This window comes from Salmo salar, chromosome 09 (assembly GCF_965601325.2).
Source record: "Salmo salar chromosome 09, fSalSal1, whole genome shotgun sequence".
Classification (NCBI taxonomy): domain Eukaryota; kingdom Metazoa; phylum Chordata; class Actinopteri; order Salmoniformes; family Salmonidae; genus Salmo; species Salmo salar.
The window spans coordinates 80,140,334-80,149,307 of NC_138299.1; positions in this window are offsets into that span (position 1 = coordinate 80,140,334).

Consider the following 8,974-nt stretch of genomic DNA (forward strand, 5'->3'; position numbering starts at 1 on the left):
GCCATAGTAAAACGCTGTTTTTGGATATAAATATGAACTTGATAGAACTAAAAATGCATGCATTGTCTAACATAATGTCCTAGGAGTGTCATCTGATGGAGATTGTAAAAGGTTAGTGCATCATTTTAGCTGGTTTTATGGTTTTGGTGACCCTGTCTTTGACTTGACAAAACATTACACACAACTCTTGTAAATGTACTGTCCTAACATACTCTAAATTTATGCTTTCGCCGTAAAACCTTTTTGAAATCGTAAAACGTGGTTAGATTAAGGAGATGTTTATCTTTCAAATGGTGTAAAATAGTTGTATTTTTTAAAAATTTGAATTTTGACATTTATTTGGATTCAAATTTGCCGCTCTTGAAATGCACCTGCTGTTGATGGAGTGCACCACGTGTGGCACGCTAGCGTCCCACCTAGCCCATAGAGGTTAACATAATTCCTGTGAGTATAACAAAACTGATATTATTAGTAGATTTGGATAGAGAACACTCTGAAGTTTCTAAAACTGTTTGAATTATGTCTGTGAGTATAACAGAACTCATATGGCAGGCAAAAACCTGAGAAAAATCCAACCAGGAAGTGGGAAATCTGAGGCTTGTAGTTTTTTCAAGGGATTGCCTTTACAGTATACAGTGACTTAGGGTTCAGGGCTCTGTTCTAGGCCCTCTCCTATTCTCGCTATACACCAAGTCACTTGGCTCTGTCATATCCTCACATGGTCTCTCCTATCATTGCTATGCAGACGACACACAATTAATCTTCTCCTTTCCCCCTTCTGATAACCAGGTGGCGAATCGCATCTCTGCATGTCTGGCAGACATATCAGTGTGGATGACGGATCACCACCTCAAGCTGAACCTCGGCAAGACGGAGCTGCTCTTCCTCCCGGGGAAGGACTGCCCGTTCCATGATCTCGCCATCACGGTTGACAACTCCATTGTGTCCTCCTCCCAGAGTGCTAAGAACCTTGGCGTGATCCTGGACAACACCCTGTCATTCTCCACTAACATCAAGGCGGTGACCCGATCCTGTAGGTTCATGCTCTACAACATTCGCAGAGTACGACCCTGCCTCACACAGGAAGCGACGCAGGTCCTAATCCAGGCACTTGTCATCTCCCGTCTGGATTACTGCAACTCGCTGTTGCCTGGGCTCCCTGCCTGTGCCATTAAACCCCTACAACTCATCCAGAACGCCGCAGCCCGTTTGGTGTTCAACCTTCCCAAGTTCTCTCACGTCACCCCGCTCCTCCGCTCTCTCCACTGGCTTCCAGTTGAAGCTCGCATCCGCTACAAGACCATGGTGATTGCCTACGGAGCTGTGAGGGGAACGGCACCGCCATACCTTCAGGCTCTGATCAGGCCCTACACCCAAACAAGGGCACTGCGTTCATCCACCTCTGGCCTGCTGGCCCCCCTACCTCTGAGGAAGCACAGTTCCCGCTCAGCCCAGTCAAAACTGTTCGCTGCTCTGGCACCCCAATGGTGGAACAAGCTCCCTCACGACGCCAGGACAGCGGAGTCAATCACCACCTTCCGGAGACACCTGAAACCCCACCTCTTTAAGGAATACCTAGGATAGGATAAAGTAATCCTTCTAACCCCCCCCCCCCCCCCCTTAAAAGATTTAGATGCACTATTGTAAAGTGGTTGTTCCACTGGATATCATAAGGTGAATGCACCAATTTGTAAGTCGCTCTGGATAAGAGCGTCTGCTAAATGACTTAAATGTAATGTAATGTAATGTAATGTAAATGTAATGTAAATGGTTCATTTTGCTCTTCCTAAGGCTTCCACTAGATGTCAACAGTCCTTAGAACGTTGTTTCAGGCTTCTACAGTTAACAGAGAGCGAATGAGAAGGCCGGGAAGTTGGTGACTCAGAAAATAATATGACTTCAGTGGCGCGCATTCACGTGAGAGGTAGCTGTGTTCCATTACATTTTTTTAAGACATTGGAATCGTCCGGTTGGAATATTATTGAATATTTATGTTAAAAAGGCCCTAAAGTAAATAAAACCTTTTTTGGCTTTTCGTCATGAAATTTTCGGTGTGCTTCCTACATTTGGAGTAGCTTACTGAACGCGCTAACAAAAAGGAGGTATTTGGACATAAATGATGGAATTTATCGAACAAAACAACATTTATTGTGGACCTGGGTTTCCTGGGAGTGCATTCTGATGAAGATCATCAAAGGTAAGTGAATATTTATAATGCTATTTATGATTGTAGATGACTCCAAAATGGTGGGTATCTGTATTACCTGATGTTGTTTTCTGTGCACCGTACTCAGATTATTGCAAAGTGTGCTTTCCCCGTGAAGCTTTTTTGAAATCTGTCACAGCGGTTGCATTAAGGAGATGTTTATCTATAATTCTTTGAATAACAGTTTACTATTTTATCAACGTTTATGGTGAGTATTTCTATAAATTGATGTGCTCATTCACCGGAAGTTTTTGAAGGAAAAACATTTCTAAACATTACGGGCCAATGTAAAATGGGGTGTTTGCATATAAATATTAACTTTATCGAGCAAAACATACATGTATTGTGTAACATGAAGTCCTATGAGTGCCATCTGATGAAGATCATCAAAGGTTAGTGCTTAATTGTAGCTGGATTTCTGTTTTTTGTGACGCCTCTCCTTGCTTGGAAAATGGCTGTGTGGTTTTTCTTGTCAAGGTGATGTGCTAACATAATCTAATGCTATGCTTTCTCCGTAAAGCCTTTTTGAAATCAGACAATGTGGTTGGATTAACGAGAATCTTATCTTTAAAATGGGATATAATAGTTCTATGTTTGACAAATCTGAATTATGAGATTTTTGTCGTTTTGAATTTGGCGCCCTGCTATTTCACTGGCTGTTGAATAGTGTGTCCCACAGGTGGGACGGTCACATCCCACATACCCAAGAGAGGTAAGAAGACTGTGTAGGAAGTGAAAAGTAGCTTTTCTATGTATCATCACCATGAAGGCTTGCCAAGATTCATGTGTGATTCAACAGGCTAATCTTGTGATGTTTCAGTTTGTGATGTGTCACAATCACATTCTCCCTGCATTTCAATTGGTCACATCACAGGTTGTGATAGCGTGACTTTATTTTCAGCCACTACAATACTGCCATCTGTAGGTAACACAGGTTCGCTTCAATATCATGTGATCAAGCAGGAAGTTGCAAGAATAGATATTATTGGTCAGACACAGAAGGGTATCTTTCATAAGCTGTAGGCTTATCAAATCTGCATACAGGTTGCTATGGAAATTCCTTGATCAAAATATTATATTGCTATGGTAACACATAATTTGCCATTTTGCTAGCAATCAACACAGCCACATACAGCTGAACTGTCAAAACAACCATCAACAAACAATCCATCAAGAGAGTGAATGGAGTGGTGGGTCTAGTTTGTGCAGGACATAGCCATCATGGACCTGTATGACAGCAAGGCCTTTTGGGTCTCCAAGCCTGGGGGTATCCTGGCAGCCATCTGTCCATAGGAAGTGAGGCTGTGGTGGGTAAAGACAGAGGAAGTCTCCTGCAGGAGACGGTCACCGTTGGAGGCCGGAAGGTGGCAATGGTACGGGACCATATGACGCACTGAGAAAGAGATCCTATTCGTTGACCTCAGGACCAAAGGTAGCGAGAGTTTATCTCTCATGGTTGCCCTGGCGACCAAGGCTCTGGTATCTGTGATGGGCAAACGAGGGGTGCGTGGCGTATAGTCAACAAGAAGGTGTGTGACATAGCCAAGTTCCTCCGTGAGAGTGGGGTGTGAAGACCTCCGTCCACGATATTGTGGACCAGTATATCTGAGAGATGGGCTATTCTTCATTAAAAACTCTGAGGTGTTCCATGAGCAGGAGTGAAAAAGATTGACACTTTTACCACTTGACAGAGGATTTAAAACCAAACAGACTGAGAAGAAAATATAACTAGCGCTTTAAATGTAAAAAAATCTCTTTATACATATACACTACTCTGGTGTTTACCGAACTGACTGACTGACTCAAATAATATGCCTTTATGTCAGTTCTCTCCTTGTGTTACATTACAAATAAGACAACACAGAGACACCCCATTGGAAGCTTCCAGACATGGGGTAAAACAGAAATGATATGCACATAAAATGGAGAACAAAGCCAATTTAAGGCAAGTAGATCATTTCATTACACTATATTCAAATATAGGGCCTATTTGTATATATAAAAACAAACCATTCATTCAAATTTTAAGGCCAAAATTCTTATTTCATTGGAGCACTGTTTAAAATAAGGTATCTCACACACACTGCAGTAATAAAACAACCAGTGTAAAAATAAAAGAGGTGGGTGTGTTTCTTTCTGGTGAAAAAGAGGATTGGTACAGTAGGGCTGGTTGTTTATTTCTTCTTATTTACAATGTTATTGCAAATCCAGTTCATGACCTGCTATTGTGATGGACAGGGAGAGGAGGAGAGAGAGAGGGAGAGCGAGAGAGAGAGAGAGCGCGAGAGAGAGAGAGAGAGAGAGAGAGAGAGAGAGAGAGAGAGAGAGAGAGAGAGAGAGAGAGAGAGAGAGAGAGAGAGAGAGAGAGAGAGAGAGAGAGAGAGAGAAAAAGGAAAAAGTTCAAATTCAAATATTATCAACCAGGAAGTTTTTGTTCACGATGATATTGTATTTTAGGTGTTCTACCTTACATATGTATCCTCATCCTAATGTAAAACTCATTTGTGTTACACAATCCTTCCTGAAGAATGCATTGATTTCCTGATTCTGGCTTAAGTGCACCTTAATACAATGTAATCAACCCATCAATAAGTCGGTCTAATTCCGTTTGTACTGTGTGATTAACACTGGCCTGTACTCCTTCCCCGGACACTGCTGAGCAAGCCTGGATCTGCCACGATACGTGTGCAGGTTGAGTCCTTCAGCGGGCGAAGCCGTGGCCAGGTCCTGTTTATTGGCAAAGATGAGCACTGGCACACCCTTTAGATTCTCCTTATCAATCAGCTCTTCCAGCTCCTAAAGAGAGGAAGAGAGAGAAAAGAAAGAGAGAGACAGAGAGAGAGAGAGAGAGACAGAGCAGACAGCAGCAGACAGACAGACAGACAGACAGACAGACAGACAGACAGACAGACAGACAGACAGACAGACAGACAGACAGACAGACAGACAGACAGACAGACAGACAGACAGACAGACAGACAGACAGACAGACAGACAGAGAGACAGAGAGACAGAGAGACAGAGAGATAGAGACAAGATAGAGAGCGAAAGAGAGAGAGAGAGACGTACAGATGCAGATTATTGACAGTAGGTACCGTAATTTCTGGACTATTGAGCGCACCTGAATATAAGCCGCACCCACAGAATTTAATTTTTTTATTTATTTTGAACATAAATAAGCCGCACATGTCTATAAGCCGCAGGTGCCTACCGGTACATTGAAACAATTGAACATTACAGGCTTTAACGAAACACGGCTTGTAACAAAAATAAATAGGCTTTAACGAAACACGGCTTGTAATAAAAAATTTGCAGTAAACAGTAGCCTACCAAGAAAGTCATGCTCCAGACCAAGCTCCCGTGCAGCAGCTCTATTTCCTTTTCTAACAGCCAGATCAATTGCCTTCAACTTGAAAGCTGCATCATATGCATTTCTCTGTGTCTTTGCCATGATGAGGGTGACAAAATGACTACCGTAATCAGAATGATGGGAAGTTTGAGCGCGCTCGATTTAATCTAAACAGTAAACAAAAAAAGTTGTTTGACCTTAACCCGTTCGGCAATTTCATTGGTCTAATGAAAGTTTCATGCCGCCAAAAAACTGAGAATGTGTTATTTTTTTTATTTTTTATTTTGAAAGTGGGAAAAATCCATATATTAGCCGCGTCATTGTTTAAGCCGCGAGGTTCAAAGCGTGGGAAAAAAGTAGCGGCTTATAGTCCGGAAATTACGGTAATGATAGCAGTTAGACATAATAAGACAATGAATTTCATCAAATCTGCTAGACAGCTATTACAGATGGCTATTATAGACAGCTATTATTGATAGCTATTACAGACTGCTATTATAGACAGCTATTATAGATCTGAGGTGTGCCATCCTTACCAGTCCCATCTCCTCAAATGGCTGTTTGTCTGTGCTGTCTATGACATAGATCTGGAAGATGAAAATAATGAACCAGAAACATCCACATAGTTATCAAAAAGTATAATTTCACCATAGCCATTACATATTTACTACATGCAATAATCATTCTCTAGGCCCACAAATTATATCATGGGATTGTTGGGAATGGCTGTTCTCCTTACAGTAATGAGCTACCATGTCACAGGCGTCGAAATGAGTAGACCCAGGTGCAGCGTGGAATATGTTCATCTTGTAGTTTAATGAAAGAATGAACACTTTACAAATTAAACAAAAAATGACAGCAAACAGTTCCGTCAGGTACTTACAACTAAATGAAAAACAACTACCCACAAAAAACAAACGAAAAACAGGCTGCCTAAGTATGGCTTCCAATCAGAGACAACGATAGACACCTGCCTCTGATTGGAAACCATACCCGGCCAAAACATAGAAAACAAAACATAGAATGCCCACCCACCTATCACACCCTGGCCTAGCTAAACAGAGAAAACACAGCTCTCCTAGGTCAGAGCGTGACATACCATCTCAGTAATACAGTAATGAGCTACAATCTCAGTAATACAGTCATGAGTTACCATCTCAGCAATACAGTAATGAGCTACAGTCTCAGTAATACAGTAATGAGCTACCATCTCAGTAATAAGCTACCATCTCAGTAATACAGTAATGAGCTACCATCTCAGTAATACAGTAATGAGCTACTATCTCAGTAATACAGTAATAGTAATACAGTAATGAGTTACCATCTCAAACACACACATTACTGGCAATCATTACGTCATCAGTGTGCAACATATGTTTCTTGTTGTTGAATGCTGTCGAACGCCGAAACCTGAACTAAAGACCTTGGTTTAAAAGCTGGCAGTGTTTTATATACATTTATTTTATTTTGAAACCTGGGGCTCTGATGGGCTAAATTGCTGTGAGCGCTGCTATCTGTCCCGGGATCCTGCCAGATTCTGTATGGGGGAGAGACGCGAAAGCCCAGCTAGCCTAGCTAGCTCGGTGGGCTCAAATGGAGGCCGCTATTGAACGTTTCCAGCGTTACAGGAGCTGTATTTACTTTGCTTTGTTCCGGGACAATGTGGACCGCACTGACTTTCAATGTAGCAACTGCTTGTTTGCGGATGACTACAGGAGTGAAGTAGCTACTCTTAGTAAGCAAGTAGCAAACCTACATAAGCTACTGGGGAACCCACTCACACCTACTTTTTATTTTTCTTCCACCTCAGCAGCCAGACACTGCTCTGGTCTGGTGGAAGTTTCGCCGCAGTGTCGGCTCTCCACAGCCGACTGGCCGGTGCAAGGCAGGGTTTCATCCCCGAAGGGGTCTCCCCCTTCCCTGGAGAATGGAGCTGTTCTTGACCCAACCAACCAGCCATGGAGGTACATCACTCGCCGTGGAAGTTGAAGAAGGCGTCCTCTGGAAACGGGGGTCTCCATGGAGATGTTGAGCCTGGAACTGACACAGACCAGAAACAGTTTTGCCGCCATGTATCCAGAGGTTCCGGCGACTTCGTCCTTGGTGGCTTCCCAATCAAGATCGGATCCGGATCGTCCTTGGTTCTGTCTCCCTCTCCGGTGGCTTCTACCTCAGGTTCAGATCCTCGGAGCTCCCAGCCTCACCAGACCGTGAGGCTGCCTGAGAGACCAGCCCATTCAACATCACCAGCTGTCATCATAGGCAGCTCTATGGTGAGAAACATCTCGGTCCCCAAGGCAAAAACCCTGTGCTACCCAGGAGCAAGAGTACAGGACATAACAAGGCTCCTTCCGACTGTTCTACCATAGATGCCGGGAGCTGACACTGTCATAGTCCATGTGGGGTCAAACGACATCAGGAGGGCTAGCTAGGAACATTTTAAACTGTATTTTAAAGAATTGATTTTAGCATTCAAAGACAAAAAAAAAACAGCCAATAATTTCAGGTCCAGTACCATCGTTGGGCCGTGGGTGTGAAAGATTCAGCAGACTGCTGGTATTACACATCTGGCCAAAAGACTGCTGTAGCTCTGCTGGAGTCACTTTTATTGATAACTTTGACACCTTCTGGAAACAGAAGATACTCTACAGGAATGACGGAGTCCATCCATATCTTGGCTCCTGGACTCTGTCCACACATTTCAAGGCTGCATTGAAACAATGACTGGTAAATGATCCTAGACCAGCTCAGTTAATCCCTACCATTGTAACAATGAGTCGTCATAATGCTGCATCAAATGTACATGATCTTAGGGGCATTGGCAAACACAATGTAAGTAATTTAATTTATGTACCCCTAATTTCACTGAATACATCTGTTCATACTACAGCTATTGTAAGCAGTAATCATGAGCCTATAAATGAGAGTTACATTGTTAGCACTGAGGCGGTGTGCAATAGTAGCAAGACCACTTTATGCAGCTCATCCTGCACTATCAGCTCCAATGTAAATAACATGAGTAAGTCTACCTCCGATAAGCTTCCTAGTAAAGCATTAAAAACAATCAAGCAACCCGGGAAAAGCGCTAAAAATAGCCCATATTAACATATGAAGCCTAAGAAACAAGGTCCATGAAGTCAACAACTTGCTTGTAACAGATGACATTCATATTTTGACTATCTCTGAAACTCACTTAGATGATACCTTTGATGATATAGTGGTAGCAATACATGGTTATAACACCTACTGAAAAGATGGAAATGCCAACGGATGCAGTGTTGCGGTCCACATTCAGAACCACATTCCTGTAAAGCTTAGAGATGATCTAATGTTAAATATTTTTTAAGTAATATGGCTACTGGTTCACCTAAAGCCCATTATTGTGGGAAGCTGTTATAGACCACCAAGTGCTAACAGTC